The 19,907-nt window shown below is 41.8% G+C and overlaps 2 non-coding genes and 1 pseudogene across 2 annotated transcripts; 1 reads left to right on the forward strand and 2 right to left on the reverse strand.

Annotated features, from left to right (window-relative positions):
* The first annotated feature begins 2,130 nt into the window (after positions 1 to 2,130).
* TRNAK-UUU (transfer RNA lysine (anticodon UUU)) lies at positions 2,131 to 2,204 on the forward strand. The gene has a single exon. It is a non-coding gene; the product is annotated as a tRNA-Lys (tRNA).
* Positions 2,205 to 2,752: 548 nt separating this feature from the next.
* TRNAD-GUC (transfer RNA aspartic acid (anticodon GUC)) lies at positions 2,753 to 2,826 on the reverse strand. The gene has a single exon. It is a non-coding gene; the product is annotated as a tRNA-Asp (tRNA).
* Positions 2,827 to 13,229: 10,403 nt separating this feature from the next.
* Positions 13,230 to 15,634, reverse strand: LOC141021498 (small ribosomal subunit protein uS4m-like; annotated as a pseudogene).
* Between the last annotated feature and the right edge of the window lie 4,273 nt (positions 15,635 to 19,907).

Consider the following 19,907-nt stretch of genomic DNA (forward strand, 5'->3'; position numbering starts at 1 on the left):
TAAATTGAACGAAATGAAGAGCAATCCAGAATCCTATTTTGTATACTATAAGAAAAAGGCACTAAAAACTTGGAAACGGAAGATGTTGTAACTGATATGGGTAGTCACACATTAGGAAAAATTGTGTAGTGGTTGGGCCAGGTAGCTTCTTCTTTTGAACATCATTTCATTCTGTTTTGGATGCTTTCTACTATGTTTCAAGTGATCAAACAAGAGTTTATTTCCCACTACTCATATCACATCTTATGTGTTGATGCAAGCTGACTAAATCAATAAGATGGTATTCGTATTTGATTAGACAAGATGGTATTATTCTTTATTCCGGAGCACAAAAATCCGGATCTCTATCTTATAGCTTATCCTTCCTATTCTATATGTATTACGGTCATGTCAAGTCAATGGTCTGTCTGCCCTGCAACCGGTCTTGAATGGCTTCAGTGAATTGTTTGCTGAGCCTACAGAGTGACCTCCTAGGAGGACAATAGACCACAAAATACCCTTACTACCAGGCACTAAACCTGTCAATCATTAGAGAAGGGACAGAGTTCAAGATAAGACTATCTTGCCTGTTTGGTAGAGAGAGTAACGGGTATTCCGATGGTTAAAGATTCAAGTCTTAGTGGCAAAGGGGGACAACTTTGGCCTGCAACCGTTTCCACTTTACGGCCAACAGCTTGTGTTCTTTGGTATTAATTCGGTTTCTGTTTGTTTGGTTTGTCTCGTGCACCACCTTAATTGAATCATAGTAATGGGACTTTGATAATCCAGTCATGAAGTCAATGCTGATAATGGACCATGCTTCATCAGGAATGGGTAGAGGATCGAAGAGGCCAGGGAGTTTTTAATGTTCTACCTTAGCTTGCTGACAGATATGACACTTTTTGACAAAAGATTCCACTGATGGAAAGATTCCTGTCCAAGGAAATAGTGCCTTGATGCGGTAATAAGTAGTAGTAATGCCAGAGTGGGCACAAATACCACTGGCATGAAGTGCTTGCAAGATGTTTTTTTCATTTAGAAGTTTGCACCAACCCATGCTCTTCCTCTATATCGAATGACCCCATTATGCAATGAATATTTGCTATTCTTGTGAGTGCTCGGGACTGCCAATTCAGATAGTAAATTCTGGGTGAATGTGTCTTTGCTGTACCCTGCAACAATATCAGTGATCCATTGTGGTTGACATGAAGTAATGGCATTGAGTTCATCTGGCTCATGTAATCTAGATAGTGGTGCATCAGCTGCCCTATTCTCTGAGCCTTTTATTGGATGGTATATTGTAATCCCGTGATCTTGAGGAAAGGAAAGCTTTGTGCTGCATTGGTGTTTTAAGTCTTTGAGTAGTCAAATGAGCTAAGCTCCTGTGAATGAAACGCCTGTCCTGCTAAGCCCAAACTCTAATGTGCTTGACTTGGAAGTACGACAATCTTTCACTGTGAGGATCTTCTTTTAGTCTGTAGCCACCCCTTGCCCACTAATGACATGACCTAGGTATTCTATCTGTGGTTGATCAAATGAACTTTATTCAACTTCACATATAGTTGATTTTGCTTCAGAAGGTCAAATACTTGCTGCAAATGGGTGACATGATCTTGCAAGGATTTGCTGTAGATTAAGATGTCATCAACAAAAACAAGTACACAATCCCTAGTCAGCTCAGCCAGAATTGTGTTCATAGCACTCTGGATGGTGGGTGGTGCATTTGTGAGCCCAGATAGCCTAAAATTCATAGTGACGTGGGTCTTGAATGCCATTTTGTATTCGTCTGCTTCATGTAATCTTATCTGATGGTAACCAGCTCTCAGATCCAGCTTAGTAATCCGAACAACACAAGATAACTCATCCAACAATTCTTCAACTACAGGCATTGGGTATTTTATTAGACGAATCCATCTTATTTCCTTATTTCTCTATTTTGGTAGCAGCAGAAGTAGTTTGTTCCACCCGGACTTCAAAGTAGTCACCCCCGTTGACCTTCTTTTTTAGATAAAATCCTCAATGAGTGGAAAGGACTCCCAAACTTGCTCCACAGTACTATACCATACAGAGCCGCGCCATTGTGATATAATAAGAAGAAAAGAGGCCAGGCCGCCCTCTTTTCTTTTCCGCACCAAGCCTTCTTGTAAAATCGGGTGTATAGCTCAGTTGGTAGAGCATTGGGCTTTTAACCTAATGGTCGCAGGGTTCAAGTCCTACTATACCCAAAACAAAAAAACCACTCTTGTATTCGTAAGGATGCATAGTAGCCTTCAAAGAGCACTCTTTGGCCTTGATAAAAGCCCCTTTCTCATCAACATCTCGACTTCGCTCGTTGTTTGAGGTAAGTATAAAGGAGATCAGATCTGTCCCGGGAATCAAAGGATACAAAAATATGGAAACGAGCACAGATTATAGGAAACAAGTAAACAGAACAGGTTGGATCCCATCTTTGGTAACAGCATAACTAATGAATGATGTGTTCAAATAAAAGTTTTAAATATGGGTATTTCTTGAACAAACCTTAACCCCCCGGGTTAGGCCGGGTGGGATGGTATACTTTTTTTTGCCACAAGTGGGAACTCAGTCCTTGGCAAGACACAAGGGGGGAAGGAAGATCTTCACTCATTCATTAAGTAAGTGCCTGCGGTGAGACCCACAACAAACAAAGGGGGTGGAGGGAGACCGAAGAAGGAACAATTGTCTTGAATGCTATGCTGGGATCAGTAGCTTCCAGTGTTTTCAAAATGAGTCGGGCAAGAAGAGGAAGATCGGGCGGGGAAAACGGGGTTCGAACCCGCGACTTCTGGCGTGACAGACCAACACTCTAACCAACTGAGCTATTTCCCCCTTTCGTAACTACTTTTGATTCAACAGTCACCTACTGGTTACCTTTGTAACTATACCAAAGTAGTTGTACAACAGAATGCCCTTCGCCTTTAGTACTTTTCTTTTTCTTTTGACGACAGTAGAAAGAAATGGCTCTGCTCGCTTAGAGAAGGAGCTCCGCGCTCTATCATCTATCAGTTAGTTGGCACTACGCGCCACTTCAGTTGACAAAAGCGAACAAGATAGCGCTAGCGCCCGCGGAGAACTTTCGTTTGTTCGCCTTCTAAAAGTCATACTGACCTGCAGGTGAAAAGCCGGTTACAAAACAAATAATAAGACGTAGTGAAAAAGTACCAAAACAACTGAAGCCTACATCCCACTACGTCTGGGTTCCCCCTTCCTATGAAGCTTGAGTTAATAGGTAGGGTCAACTATACCAAAGTGGAAGGGCCACTATCTAAGCTATTAGTGGGCTGGTTTGAACTATTGATTTACTGAATCGAGTGAAGCTGTGTTGTGTAACATATAGGTCGCCAAGGCCTAGAAGTACGAGTGGTCGCCCTAACGGTCACTCTCAAACTCACTACTTGAGTGACGAAAGTCACTTAGCTTCTTTAATAGGGCTTGCCAAAGAACCCCTCTGGGGCCCCAGGAAGAGGAAGAATGAGATAGAGCAAAGGTCTCCTCTTTCTGTCCACTCTTCCCGGCATGTAGAGATCCGATTGGGCTTATAGTTTAATTGGTTGAAACGTACTGCTCATAATGGTGATATTGTACGTTCGAGCGCTACTAAGCCCATCTGACCTGCTTAATCAATGACTCCGGTAGTCACCTGAACCACTCTCTCGGATAGCCCACAACCTCTCTTCTGGATGCGAAAGAATATTCGATCAACGTACAAGGTTTGCCTTCTTGTGAGAAGGAGGGTTCTGAATTGTGTTCTCAGTGCAAAGGGAGTCTTTGAGAAGGTTCCGTTTTTCTAAAGAGAGAGAAGATCAGTAGAGCAGTCTGGCAGCTGTTCGGGGGTCATCTTTGGGATTGGCCTGATCGACCCCTACCAGTGTATTAATCTACAAAAATGAAGATTGACATTCGTCAATTTACCTGATCTATCCTCTTCTACAAACTTTACAAAATGGAAGGGAAAATGTGAAGACCAAAGATGTCAACTACTAAGCATAGTCAATTGCAAATCGGCTGGTTGGTTTGCTTCTCTCCAAGTATGGGAGATTTTCCAATCTTCGAAAGACGCTTGTACTTTCTTGATCTTATGAAGAAGGGGCTTTCCTTAGCTGCAGACTTTGGGATCTTGAGAGTAGACCATGTCTTACATTAGGGAATCCGAATCAATCCAAATCCTCTGACACTCCTTTTCACCTGCTATTTGAATACATGTCCAGATGCAAAAGAGCTCGACTTCGAGTATGGTCTTGTTCTTAACTGCTTGAGAGAACGCATATATCCCCTTTTTATTGCTAAACCTCCACAAGCCTTCCCATGCTCGCTAATTGAACCATCCGTCTTCATCTTAATCCATTCGTTTCTCGATGGTCAACACACAATAGAATATGTTTGTTTTTTATCGGATTGAGATAAAAGTACCATTTTTTAGGATGTTCGCTGATTCTTCCTCTTCTTTCTATCATAAAACTGGAGATACTAGCTTCTAATCTGCATATTTTTGCAAATCCTTTTCCATTTGGATTTTTGAAAACATTAACTTACCTCTAGAATTCCACTATATATAACATTGACGTTCCGCCAAAATGTGCCAGAGCGAGTGAAAGGCAAGCCTACCCACGGTGTTAACTTGCCATCCCCAACAAATCTGCTAGCAGCCCATTCAAGTTCCACTTGGAAACAAGAAGCTCTTCTTTATTTGCGTTTTTTTGCGCAAGATAAGCCCATTTTCCAGAGCCAAGCCTATTATAAGAGTTCAACTTCCATATTCGGATGGAGTCCAAATGCTTGCATCTTGGGCTGAAGAATTACCCAATTCCTTAGCTTCCATGCATTAATCATATCCGGGGATGTGGGAATAGGGAGATGCCATCCATCTACACGACACGATAGCTTAAGCAAAGAATAGAGAGAGCTAAGCTAGAATACAAACAAAAAAGATATTCCACTAGCATAGGCCTGCCATAGAAAAGTCTAAAAAAACCTTTTCTTTGTCTGTCAGCGGGAGAGAAAGCAAGCTTACGGTGCTTTGGATTTTAATTTTTTTGTAGGATACTAAACACCTATATATATATACACACATTGTTTTATACTCCTCTGTACAAGCGTATAAGAGCTATTATGCTCGATAAAAGGAAGTTTATGAATAAGTAAGTCTTTCTTTTTTGAATAGCCGGCGGGAGAACTTACTTTTCCGGCTATCGTATGACCAATGCCGTCTGCTTTTCTTTTTTGAGTTTCCATAGATCTCTCCGACGTAGTAGCAGAAGCATGAAATGCTATTCGCGAATGAGCATTGCCGAAAAAAGATGTACATTCGAATGAAAAAAGAGGGCCTGTCCGAGAGGAAATAAAGAATATTCATTTACGGTTTCTTCCGAACAAGCAACGGATTGAGCAACTAGCGTGAAAGCCGTTGCGCGTTAGCGCATCCGTTTTCTTTCTCGGGAACGAGGGGACTAAAAAAATTGTCAAAATCCATCTTTCTCTTTAACTAACTAAGTATTCTTAAAAATATGTTTGTCTATGAGGTATTTTGACTTAATGGGAAGTAGGCATCTCAATCATAGGCAAGAGCAGGCTGGCCTGAAGGCATGAGCTGAAGGCAGGCAAGAAGGCATTAAATGGCTTTTAAGCATTCGGTGTATAGATGTGGAGTACATTATCTCCATTTCTATAAAAATATATGGAATCCGCGATCCTATCCTATTTTTGAAGTCATTTTTGCATTCGAAATTATTTTCTTTCGCAAGAGCACTCAAACATAGATTGAAGATCTTCAGTTCTTCGGTCGACAGCCGCAGTCAGTAATAGCAAGCAGCGTCCCATACTAATTTTCCTTTGAATGTTCATTCTAGAATTGAATGTCACAAACAAGACTCATACTTCAGAAAAAAAACTGCTTGCATCAGGAGCTGTAATCCGCAGCTTTAGAGATAGAGGCGGCAGTCACAGCATTGGCAGTAGTGAGCAGAGGTCAAGAAGAAGAAGCCGTAAGAGCAGTTAGAGAGCAAGCAGTGGCTCATCAAACCTTCCTGTTTTGGTTACAGCTCAAGCGGTTTGTTTTCAAGTAAGGTACTCAAGCAAGCTTTCCTCCTGAAGACAGAGTTTCGGGTGAGCTAGCAAAGAAAGTCAGCAATTAACCAAAAATTTAGGTCAAATTAGCATTTCGTAAGTTTTAGTAAGGCCAGTTATGGGAAGCAAGCCATGGAGAAAGAGAGGAATCAATCGTCCAACGCTATGTTAACAAATACGTGAAAGGTTTGATTATTCCATACACTTGAACGCGCTCCTTATCAATAGGTTTCGGAGAGACGAGCAATGATTGCTTGACGGTCTTCACTTCATGAGACTAGACTTGACTCAAGCTTCATACGAAAGAATTTACTGAACTAAAGCCGTTGAGCCAAGTCAAGCGAAAGACTTATTCGAAGAGAGCTTTAAGAGAGTTCGTTGTCCCATGCCTTTCTGATGGTGAACCTCCTACTGCTTCTCCCAATTCTAAAACTGGGATTGGCCTGTTGACTTTGCCCTTCCTTTAGACAAAGAGCCCCTGAATATGAATCTAAGTAGAATAGTCATTTTTGTTATTGATTAGTTTGCACGGAGAATGATAACGTAAATATTTTACGCAACTATATTATACTGAAAGTTAAAATATTAGAAGGTAGGAAACAAGCAAACAAAACAGGTTGGATCCCATCTTTGATAACCGCTAATAAAGAACCTGCCCCGAGGGAAAGCATATTATAGGGGCAGAGCTAGATTCATTTGAGTTGGATGGGCTAAAAGCTTTCGTTATGACAAAGCATGCAAAAAAAAGTTTGAGAACAGGATAACTAACGCTTGGAACCAAGAGATCTCATAGTTCTTCAAGTGAGAAGCTGAGAAGGGATGTCACCCATTTGACCTAGAAAACCGATGATCAAGTGTCAAATTCTAAGCCAAGAGATGGCAATGGGACTATAGGAGCATGATACTAAACCATCATACCATACCGGTGACTTCACCAACCGAAACCAACTCAAATAAGTTCAGGGAGGAAAAGAATACGGTCATGATAGATTGGTGAATGAGGAAGGAAAAGAAAGCCTAAACTATCCAAGTAAGATAGCGAAAGAGAAAGCTGTCTTTAAAGCCTGTTTTGACCAAGCAAGCAAGCTGGAGCACCTTTCACGCTAGCTTCCCATCGCTTGAACTACACTTCCGGTGCACTTGTCACTGCTCAACCACTTTATCTTTAACCTAACCGCCTTCTAAAACTTCCATTGGAAAGCCAGTAGAGTATGCCTTGGTTTAAGAGAGGAGCTCAGGTCCATCTTGTGCTCACAATACATCTTATTTAGCAGGACCTCTGGGCTCTTTAGAGAAGGGCGAAGTCTCTACTTGTTAACCATGGATGCCTGTTATATTTACTTATAGAGTGAAGAACAAGCCCACTTTCCATATCCCTTTCATCCGGATGATCGATTGCCTCATTCTTCTTCGAAAATAAGTGCATTTGGCCATTGTGTTTTTCCAACTTTCGTAATAGATCTGGGCATGCATGGTTCTCAATAGATAACCCTAGGTCTTCTTCGTTTCCCCACGGGCATTCACTTCTCTTCAAGCTCGGGATTAGCGAAACATGGATCCGAGGCCCATCTCTTTTTCCACTTTGCAAGGCTGAGAGACTTTACCAATTGATAAAAAAAGCATGAGCAGGATCAGCAGAGGCAAAATCGAATAAAATGGCTTATTTGGGATCAGCAGAGGCAAAACCGAATAAAATGGCTTATTTGCACCTTTCTTTGGTAGGCAACGAATCTCACGGAATGTGGGAATCTTTTACAGATGTGAATTCTCGCTTTAACGCTTCGATAACATACTTATCATCAGGTATCTTCGGGAGCGGGGCTCGCCTTCAACAGATATTGTCTTTGCTTCCGCTGATGTCGCGTGAATTGCACGAGGGAGCATAACACTGTAGGCCGCAATGAACACGCCCGCCGCATCTCGGATAATAGCTCGAGTTGCGCCAATTCCAGTATCCGAGACAGAAAGCAGCATCCACGTGAACTTTGACTGTTCATAATATGGGAAATTCGAGGTGAAGGATGCCTGCTCAGGTCATGATATCACTGATCCAAACTATGCTACACCAAATCTGAATCCTGACTAGTTAGCGAATCGTGTGCTCTGTGCGAATGTCTTTATTAGTCTATTTCATTTAAGCCCAAAGGATCTTCGAATACCGACTCGTCGTCCCAATCCACTCTCCCTTCTGCTTATTCCAATTTTCCTATTCCTAGCGAGTCAAATGAGATTTCTGTTCTTCCATCAAGAGGAGATAGTTATCGATAAAGCATAAACGAATCTATTGACATAGAATGCAATCGAAATAGAGACAACTAGGCGAAAAAAAGACCGAAATAAGAAACTTCTACTCCCTAGGTGGTTATTTGCCGCATAAGACAGCGGTGGAAGCTGAAGGAAAGAGTGGGCTTTGAATCTAGGTATGCTTTCTAAGGATTGCGCTGCGCCTAGCCTACCTTTACGAACATACCTCTGTCTTTCAAGCAAAGCCCTGTGTGTGGAACTACTTAGATTTGTTTTCGAATTGCTAGTGGAATAAAAGAAAAGTAACCAGCATAGGAGAGTGATCAGAAAGCATACGACTCGAGGGAGGGTTGGCTATTCAAATTAGAATGAAGATTCCGCTCTATATGATAAACGTTGGTTGACTTTGATATGAAGTGTTGATTGTGTTTTCTATTTGTTCAGACCCCGATAGTGCTTCTCGTTGTGACTGAAGGAAGGTTCATTCTGTGCAAGATATATGCTACTTTACAAGCATGAGACCCTCCTTTCAGGCCGGTAGACAGAGACCTCAGCTCCAACGAAATGGGGAGCAAAAAGAGGTCGTGTCATACCATACAGATGAAATGAATGAAAGATATTCCTGCTGTTTTTGTGCCTATTAGTACTTCGATCTGACCACATCTCGAGGAGTAGTTTGTTTTTCTTTTGTAAAGCGAGCCCAAGGAAATATATAGGAGACGATAGCTTGTTTTGTAGTAAGTAAATTCAAAGGCTCAAATCTTCTATATCGATGCATGTATAGCTGGATGGAGTGACTCGTTCTTTCGAACCATAAACTAATGCCACCTCTCGGGAGCGTGTGTTACTATTCCATTCGCTGGAGCACAATCCAACGGAAAAACTATGTTTCCAACCTACACCTTTAGTTGTTCCAGCTCGCGGGGAAAACAACTATGGAATTCAGATTTCCTTTCTCTCGAAGCAAGCCAGTCCTTAATTAATGATAGGGAAGGAAGGAATTGCTCTTAGGCTTGTGAGTCTTTTTATCATATGGATGGGTCGTACAACCCTTACATGGTCTCTTGGCATGAAATTGGGTACTTTTCGTCTATGGTGAGATGGAAGTTATCTGCAAAGAATGCCAACTTAGGACCGTCAAAGTGGAAATCGTATCAACCCACCGAAACCGCTCTTTGGAATGGAATGCATAGTATTGTGCATTGGAATGGAAAAGTCGAATAATCAAGACATGGATCTAGTATCAACATGACCCAACTTCCATTCTCATGACCCAACTTGTTCAATCACTTCCATTATCTTTCTATTGCTAGAAATCGACAACAAAAAACATCCCTCGGAATTCCTGTCCGATAGGAAAAAATAGCTCTTCAACCAGAAATAGCAAGCAACATGTTTTTCTTCTCTCTTCTGGGCACACACCCTATCGGGTGACGCCACTGACAAACACCCTAAAGGGGAACGCAACACTTCCTATAACAGAAAAAGCAATATCTGAAATCTTTAAGCAACTAAAAAAGACGTATACTAAAATATATGTGTTGAAAAGGGATGGTCAATAACAAGATGAACCCACTGCCCAATCTTCCCAATAGTATTCCTTAACTCTTGAATTGATACGCTTGTTCATGGCATCTATTCTCTATCTTCACTTTTCACCTTCTCATCCTTAACCTCAGTGATCTGTTCCTCCTAGACATCCTTCTGTGTACAAAAACAGAAGAAGAAGCACGGGCATAAATCAATATATGTACCGTATCTTTTAGCTGAAAAATCTATGGATAAGAACCGGCTCTGGGAGGAGGGGTGGCGCAACAGAGCAATGAAAAGCTGGGATCTTTCCTTATCTTCGGTCGTGATGCCTTTTCCTTTTGTATGAGAAAGCGCTACAAAACATCCTTCTCGCGGGTTATCTTCTACTCAAGCAAGCTCTCTCCTATTCTTCATCCACCAACTAGCAGGAACGTAGGATCACAAGAGGGTCATCGTCTTCTGAAATGATTGGCTTTCGATCTGCTTTCCAAGAGGTGGTTTCTGACATGACCAGAAAGAGTGGAATTCTTGTTAGGATTGGCATGTCAAGTTGCTTTCTCAGACCCTAACATAAACCACCTTATCCTCACTCAGATTGTTCTTTTGGACTGAGCAGAAGCACGACCTCTATCTGACGTTTTCTCTATCCCTTCTAATCTCTCAATGGCATTTCCATCTCTCGATTCAATCAATCAAGCAAGTCCGGATGACACTTGTCTTTATTTAGTGTTTCCCCGGCTATTCAGCCATTACTTGCATCTCAGGTTCTTTGGACCCTTTTTTGGTGCCATGCACACTAAGGTTTCTGGCATGACCAAATCTTTTGAGAATATCGCTTATTACGTTAATTTCTTCATCTTGATGTACTCAATCCATTCAAATTCCATAATTCCAATGCTATAATCCCTATATTAAGATGAAGTAAGAAAGCATCAGTCCTCTTATTTTCTGTCTTCTATGAAAGAATGTAGCTCGCTCTTTCAACCCGGGGCCCCCTCTGGGCAACTGTTTGAGTTTTAGCATCGACCCCATTTCCTTTTGATCATATTACGCTTGACTCGCTGCAAAACATTTCGCTTTCTACGCCACGCTCGTACGTGGTTTACACTCCTAGCCTTTCATCTGACTTTGCCATCCGGCAATTGTTTGTTTTCAACTGGATTGGATTCCGAACCAAGAAAGATAGGCAACTTTCACTTGAAAGAAAGGAGCTTCAGAACTCTTGTATTCCACCAAATAAGAATAAGAATAAGAGCAAGAAGGGTCTATCTTTGTGAAGGTACCGGCACCAGAAAGTAGATCATATGGCCTTTCTGTCGCCAAAATCAAGTAAAGCCCCGGCCGAAGAAATGCACCAAAGCAAGTCGTCTTTGGTTTGGAGCTAAATTCCCGGATGTATAGGCTTGATCGAGTGCCTTACCTGAAATCGACGATATAAAGTGGGCTCTTTAGCTTGCTCCGACAGAGGTCTCATTCTCCCTAAGAAGCGAGACCAGTCCATACCTCTTTTCAATCAATCTTTCATACCATATGCCTTTTCTACGCCTAAAACAAGTTCATGTCTCTCCTCTCTGAAGTCGGACCTTATTGAAAAGTAGTACGCTTTCTTTCGTGGTGTTCAGGATCCCATGCTTTGTAGTTCACGCATGGCTTTCTCTAACGAAGCTAATGCCGAAAATTAAAGACCTTAAACGGAAAGACACAGGAGGTGGCGAAAAATGAAAAAAGAGAAAGAGCTTACAAACTTCTCTGAACCCGGTAGCCAGCGGAGCCCTTATTCATGGGTTAGGGACTAGCATTGAACAAAGTTGGTGACAGCCGAAGAAAAAGTGAAAGGGCAAGTAAATAATCTAAACATGCGGGTAAGCAGCAAAAAAAGAATAAAAGTAACGCGCCCTACCTGTTAGTAAAGTAAGGCCTTCCAGAGCCTATCTAACACAGACATACACGCGGATGAGGACACAGAAATAAATGGACGTCGATCCGGTACTGAAATTGCATAGCAAAAAATGCAATATGTTCATACTTGATGAAACACACATCATCCAATTCATGATTTAAGAACAAGAGAATGAGATATTGACTTTTTTTACATCTGTAACTACATTCTCACATTTCTTTTTTGATCTCATGACTTTTTATGCAATTGGAAAACGAATGAGATCAGAAAGATAGGCGGACGACTTGACCATAAGGTCGGATGTTTCCGTGAGCAGTAAGCAGCGGATCTCCCCTTTTTGGGGGAAAGCTGGTTAAACAAAACTAGGGATAGCTAGCAGGTATTTTCTAAAGGTTCAAAAAGAAGGTATTTCAAAAGGGCTTTGGCAAAGGAGGTTCACCTTGCCTGCTTTCCTTGTCCTCCGTTCATCAATATCCTATACTGGATACCTTTGCCTTTTCCGAGTGGAGGCAGTAGGATATTCTCGTTCTTAGCTTTATACGCCGAAACATGCCATTGCGTAGGCTCGTAGGCGTAATTCGTATTTGTTATTGGCGTACGTAATTTCCTTACTACGTCTATCGCTCGTAGGAATATCTCTAAATAGGAATCGTAGTCCTCGTATGTACATCTTTCGTATTGTGATAAAGCACCTATGCCGCTAGAAATAGTAGCGCCTTAAAGAAGGCTTTCCAGCTTCTTTTTCCCCTGGTTTGTATCAGAGCTGACCACTTGCGCTCAATCTCAATCTTGTTTCCCCTTGCGCTCCGAGGGAAATAAAGGGGAAATCACTAATTCATTTGGAGTTGTTTTCTAACTGACTCATTGACATGAGAGATTGGATGTGATGCGCCAGTCACTCGTACTACAGTGGACAAAGGTCACCGGCAAACAACCGTTCCACAATGGAACCTGGCACTACTGTTTGCCCTAAGGGCCGACCCACCTTTTCAGAGAAACAGACACATGACATCACTATATTACGCATTTTAGAGATAAGAAAGTGGAGAATGCACTCTTCCCCTTCTTTACATTTTAAACTCATGTTCATGGTCTTTTTTATTCCCAATTGTTGCCCGTGTGAAAAGAAAGAAGAGAAATTGGGCCATGTTTCCCGAGAGAGCCTACCTTCTCTCAGGCCAGCAGTCTTATACTTATAGTCGACTGCTCTATGACGATCTGACCTCTTTCCTGGGCTCTGCTTGCTCGTCTACGCTCCGACCAATTCAGTCAAAATTGAAAAAATGATGTTTCCTTGAAAAAGTCTGAGAAATAGCAGTAGTAGTCAAAAAGTGCACTTTTTCCATATATTTCGATTTATAGGGTTCCCTATCTTTATCTCTATCCACAGAGATACCTATCTATATATATAGAGAGATTTTTCTCAAAATTGATCTAGACTATCCTCTATCTGGATAGATATGTCCCTATGAGCGACTAGGCCGATATTTTTTTATATATTTTGGCCACGTCCGCTTCCGCTCCGAAGAGGAAGGTTTGGATCTTTCAATCTTATGTCGTGAGGGATGTGACCTATGTTAGGTCCATAAGATACCACAGCTTTTAGTGTTCTATGATTCACCTCCGAATAATGAGTAGGTAGTTCGACCCTTTGATTCTTATCTTCCTAGTAAACGGGGATCCGGAGCAATAGGTCGAATTACTATATAAAGAAGACTTTTCTACAAAAGGAATTATTGTTCGAGTAGGAAGATTTCGGTTTTTCTCCATCCCTCTTTTCAATAAGAAGAAGTATTTGAAATGAAACAAATTCCTCTTCATTCTGTTGTGCTCAGCGAAGGAACTGCCTAAGCATACTTTTGCAGATCCAAACTTCTTTGTTCTTTCAAAGTCTTCTTCTTGCATATAAGAACGCAACCTTTGCAATTCCTTGGATTTGAGTAGTAAGCGGCATCCCCTCTGAGTTGTGAGTAAGCGGAACCATTCTTTTTTTGTTCTTCTCCAGATTCTGGCCGATAGGAATTTGCCTCTTCTTTTCCAACTGATATGGCCGATAGGATTTTGCCTATGATATTTCCAACTGATATGTTGATATAGAAAGGTCTCCTTCTTTCAAAACTGCGGGTTCTCACGTCATTTTCTTTAAAAGATATTAGATAACCGTGGGAAACTTTCAAATGAGTAATGGTTACCAGTCCATTATTCAAACAAACCCTTCAATGACTTATCGGCTGCCTTGCTTGAGGAAGAGTGTCACTAAAATGGAGACGAACCGGAATCACGTACGACCTTGTTTCTTGATTGAGTAAAAAAGGGATATATGAAGTTCATTCTCTTCCTCTGTGCATCTCCCTTATGGGTAAATACCCATAATAAAGAGACAACTTTCGTGTAGTTTGGGATTTGATGTTACTGTTTAGATTTTCTCTCTGAGAAAGATTTCTTTTAATGGATCTCCTCTTGTTCCTCAATCTTTGGAGAATACGGCGTTGGATTAGAGAAAGTTCTCTGTTTCGAACATTTCCTGGAAGTAGACGACACGTTTTAAATCTTAATGCTGGCATGGCATATTTCGTTGAATTAGTCTTTTTCGCCACATCGCATATAAAGGGAATCGAACCCAACTCTTCCACGAACCCCCCACGAATGGCCCTCCCTTAATTCAATGAACTATGAGAATTCCTTTTTTCCTTCTTTTATTTTCATTTCTCATAAGTCCTTGATATACTAGCAGAAACTCAATACTTGACCGACTGCGTCACAGTGCTCAGGTAAAGTGGCAGTGGTTGAAAGCGAGCGGAAACATCACTGTTTTCTGTGCGTTACGATGGTAGTGGTGAAAGAAAATCCAATTCAAATATCTCAACGTAAAAGGAAAATCGTTTCACTTTGAAAGGAAAGCTAGCTATATGAGATTGAAATCACTCTAGCTACGATATTCATTGCACCATGATTGAAGGACAATGAGGGGCAGGTTATATTCCCTTTCTTCTGATCGATTGAGGAATCGCTGATAATGACACCACATCTGTAGCATCTACTCCTATTGCAAGGCCCCACTCCATCTATCTCCCATTCACATAACAATTCCTCGGGCTCTCGCCAACTATTATTTGTCATTCCCAAATCCATTCTTGTCTAAGCTGCTCATGGTACTACTTTTTTATTTTGCATTATTTTATTAGGCAGAAGATCACGAAAATTAGGTAGTATCTAATATGTCCACGAACTAAGTATAATCTCCGAAACCCACCTTAATCCATTTTATATAGAATCTGTCTCCTTCCGTAATCCATTCCTCCATCCCACACTCTTCTTATAGTTATGAGTGAATCTGAATCCTCAAAAAAAATACCGAAGATGAAGAGAAGACATCAGGGAGCGAAGAGAGAAGAGAGCGGTTGTTGGAAGAGCAAGCCCTACATCCTTTACTGGGACACCGGCACCAAACAAAAACAAAACTAGACTGCCCGAACAACAAGTCCTGCCCCTTCCTCCCGGATCTGCACGTTGAACAAACAAAGACACTCCCCCTCATCCGATAAAAACGAGTATTATTTCTCAGCTGGTAACAAAGAAACGCCTAGCAGAAGAAAGTAGTTATTCTTGCATCTCTGCTACTGGGAAAGTAAGTCATTGACAAAGGACCCAACCCTTCTGAATTCGCTGAGCGAGACCTAAGATCGGAATGAACAGCAGTCGAAACCCTGAGCCTATCGTGTCTGCCAGCTATGCAATGGCTCTACTGGAGATTCCGTAGGGAAAGAGTCGCTAACCTTTCCTTCGGTCAATCATGAGAAATTTGCGAATCGAATCCGTTGTCATTAGAGTGATCAACTATATACGCTAATTATTCAAACAGATGCTCTCCGGTGGAAATGAACCACGAGAGACTAAGCCCTGCCGATAACAGTAGAAGCGTTAGCCACAGAGTGACTTTTTAATTGACACCCACTAGTGGTCAGTTTCTACTTCCAAGTTGACTGGACCAGGTACCACATTAACCATAGGATATGCTTATCTGACGAGATCCCTCGAGTCATCTCTGCCACTTGGAATTGCTTATGAGCTATTCTTAAATGCTCTTCAAAGTACTCAAGCTTCAAACTCCTTGCTAACCGATAAAAGGAATCAAGCTTAAAGGACTATATGACTAGCTCTTCCACATCCTCGCCACCATTCATAAGGCTTTCAAGAAATATTGAGATATCTACAGAAAAGATAAACAAACATTCTCAGTTGGTCCACTATTAGCGAGGCCTAAAGTCTTCACTTCATCAGTCTAGGAATAACACTAAAGTAGCACCCCTCACTACATTCTTGTTCACTGAACATAGATCTATAAAGAACAGTGCACTGGTACATGATATGATTTGTCGTCATGACCCATGAACTGAGCTTCTCACTAATCGAAATGGTCCTCTCAGCATGTTTCAAGGGAAGCAAGAGATCGTTTTCTCAGGATATTAGTCACCCAATCTTCCCAATAGTATTCCTTAACTCATGAATTGATACACTTGTTCATTCTCTTTCTATTTCCACTGGTTTCTTTTGTTCACTTGCAATGCGGCATTTGAATCCATTTTACTCCACTTCTCTCTCTTTTCTTCCGGATGAGGGTGATGTACTCCAGGGACCTGATCATCATGACTGGAATTCAAGAGGATTCCTTGAGTACTCGTTACATCGAGGTCAAATGGTGCGATGGTATTCATCCAAAATACGAAACTGGTAGCGACTTGCATTTGATGGACTCTTCCTTCCTATAGGAATAGGGGAGAGTGGTGACGTGAGCCACCTTTCCTTTATACAGCAGTAATAGCACATGCAAGTTCCTAGGGTCTATATAGCTAGTCAAGGATCATAAAACAATTAGCAAATCATCAGTGGACTCCAAATAGCTATTTCATTGAATCGTACACATGATTAGGCGGGGACAGGATTCGAACCTGCAGTCTTCAGGTCATGAGCCTGATGAGTCGACCAATTCCTCTACCCCGATTTAGTCTAACCTTTCATTAATATACAGAAAATAGAGTTCGATGCCAGGCGGATACTTGACATGTTTCCATCGGGATACCTTCTTCTTACATAAGCATATGTCTCTGAGGTTGACATAACAGATCTAGCTAATGATACAGGAACCGTTGGCCAGATGAAAGGAAGCAGGCAAGTCGATTGATCAAGGAGAAAACCTTGATCTTTCCTTTACCCGTAGATTTCGGATTATCCGGAAGGAGCATGAGGAGATTTGGCACATCAGCGCGCATTCCTACTACTTGTTAAAACAAACTGATATCATGGCGAAGCTCTACTAAGCTATATCAATAGGCTCCGCTCCTTTCCTGGACTGGACTGAAACTAATAGGCTGCTTCCTCGTCTGTACTTCAACTAGGAGGTTGTTGATATCACTCTAGATTCTAGAAAGTATATTGGATTGATTTCATATCAAGGAAAATGTTGAAATCGGGTAGCGAACCTATTGTTCCTTATTCTTTTGTGCTCCTCGGCTCTAGTTGAACAATGCACACACCCCGCTTTAGCTGCACATAATGAGGTGATCCGTGAGGTGGCTAGCTATTAGTTAGCGTGATGTGCAGTGAAGTGAGAGATCTCTCTACTCTAGTAGACCAGATGAAATAGCTGCAATGACTAATGTTTGATTGGGAAGACAGAATACATACGTTGACGTGCCCAGTCAATCTACCGTAAGGTAGTCTAGTTAAGGAAAGGAAACCGGCTATTCCCCTCACGCTAAGGGTGCGATTCCTTACTCTCGCCAAGATTCATCTTTCTCCCCAAGCGGGGTTTAAGCTTTCTATCTGTCCTTTCAGATATGAACAATAAATAATAGAATGTAGGGCCCTTGATTTATGGGATAACCTGACCAAAGCATAACGATAGGATTCCTAGCAAAAGGCAGGGCAAGTGAGTTCTACATGATATTCGATAATGAAACGAGCCTTCCTCCTTCCTGGAACCTCTAGATCCGAGGCCCTGGCACCTGATTAAGTTATCAAACCTGTTCTGTTTGCTTGTTTCCCGTAATCCGTAACAGAGGCCTTTGCTGGCACTTCTCGCCTCACCTAGCGCGATGCGAAGTTCAGTAGCAGGCCAGAAACAAATATCGACTTATACTCTCCAAAGCAGACCAGATACTAGTATCGACTTATCCTCAGGGGAAGAAGTCTTCATTGGGCCCATTATCAAATAGCTCTGAGGAAAAGGCTGCACTGAACTAGAAACCACTAGGTTCGCCTTGCCCGGGAGGACTTGATCTTCTTGATTCAGCAAATCAACGCATCCCACTATCTGAAAGAAAAGAAGGAACGCAACCTTTCTCTTCTCCAGAACTGGACGAGGTGAGTAGTATCCTGCACTAACCAATTAGAAGCAAGAGTTATGGGCATACTTAACTAGAACTCCCTCTTACTTAACTTCACTAACCAGCCCTAACTTAATGGAACTTACCTTAGTACACTATTTCTATTGTACAGAGCAAGAGAAAGAAAATGATCTTCCTATCTTATCAATCCTAAGCAGGAAAGTCCTGTTAGTGAGTGGTAAAACAATAGATCCGACTAAACTAGTCCTCGTAGATTCAAGTAGTGGATCAGTACAATGGTTGTCTTCTCCTTTTTTCCGTAAGAGGTCCAAAACTCAAGACTTTGCGCACCCACCATTCACTAAATTAAGGAAGATAAGCGGGTTCTGAAGCCCCTACTTTGAAGGGGCTATTCTGCCCTGACTTTTTGTCACTCATACACGAAGTCAGTAGTGAAATGGGTTCCCCTACCGTAATCTTTCACTAGCCCCAATCGATACGCACATTCGATAGAATCATAGTTTCCCCTACTTTCAATTGCGAATCGATGATGAAGCTCTTTCCCCTTTCTTCGACCTCCTTCCTGATATCCCTTAACTAATACTTGCCCACCTCCTCTCATTGAGCTCTGTCTTCAGCAAAAGCAGGCTTCTAGTTTGCTTTGTTTGCGGACAAGAAGGGAGAAGTGAACTACTGACTAAACCAGAACTCGTACTAGCCCATTCCTTCCCAGAACTGCACCAACTACAAGACGTATGAACCTATCGATCCACTTGTAGGGCGGAGATTGTATTTCTCTTTCGAGCGTTCAAAGATCCAAGTGCTAGAATCAATGGATGCATGCCCAGCTCCAAATACAGATGCAAAGCCTCCAGACAGTGCTGATTCAGGAAGTGGTTGCGGTCGCATTTTCTTCTGGTGGATGGTATCGATCAGCGTTTGAAGGAAGCTCTGTTTTCCTGTCAGCATTAGTCAGCTTTCGAGTCCTTCACGTGAGGGCAGCAGGGAAAGGAAGAGTATTTCATCACGGCCATTTATTAGGACTACTTGGATAAGTTAGGACAGTTTCTCTAAGGCAAGCTGTTGAGTTTGTCAGTTCATAGGTTGTCGTACAATATGGATGTAGTAAGCCTAGACTTTGATTACCGATTATGAAAGCGAGGACTCTTTTTCTCTCTCCCCATTAACGGAAAACTATCTTAACCTCCTTCAGCAAGTTCGATATCTACAAGTAAGTTAGAGACTTCCTGTTCTCAAGCTAGTTATTTTATACAAGACTTTTCTATAAGGCCTGCAAGCAGGTTCAGGTGGAAGCAGGAAAGTAACACCACCTGTTTTTACACCGGGTGTAACTCTTTCTCTTTTGCCCTTTATGCCAGCCTGTTCCCTAAGTAGGATAATTTCACTGTGTTATTACAGGTGGTATTGCTCTCAAATCTAGGAAGGAAAGGTAAGGAGCAAGCTTATTTACTAAGATCCTAGCGAGTGGAATACTTTGAATGAGCAGGGGAGCGAGAGGAGTACTTTACGCAAGTAGTGGTTTACCAGGAACTCGTATACGAGCTAGTCATATAGTCCTTGAAGCATTGTTCCTTTTATCGGTAGGGTTGTTAACAAGGAGTTTGAAGCTTGAGTACTTTCAGCTTTCCTGTTTTAGCTAGGAATGAAGTTGGTACAGAGGTGTGAAGTAGAGAGGTTAGATCTTCTCTTCCTTCTCATACAGCGAGTAATATCTCTACTACACTTTCCACTTTATGTTGATCAGTTTGAGCATGAGCAGCTCGTTCAGGAGCAGCCGCCCGTGGAACTCTTATTTTGAGGAAGCAATGAACATTGTCTTTTTC

This window comes from Aegilops tauschii, chromosome 4 (assembly GCF_002575655.3).
Source record: "Aegilops tauschii subsp. strangulata cultivar AL8/78 chromosome 4, Aet v6.0, whole genome shotgun sequence".
Taxonomy (NCBI): Eukaryota; Viridiplantae; Streptophyta; class Magnoliopsida; order Poales; family Poaceae; genus Aegilops; species Aegilops tauschii.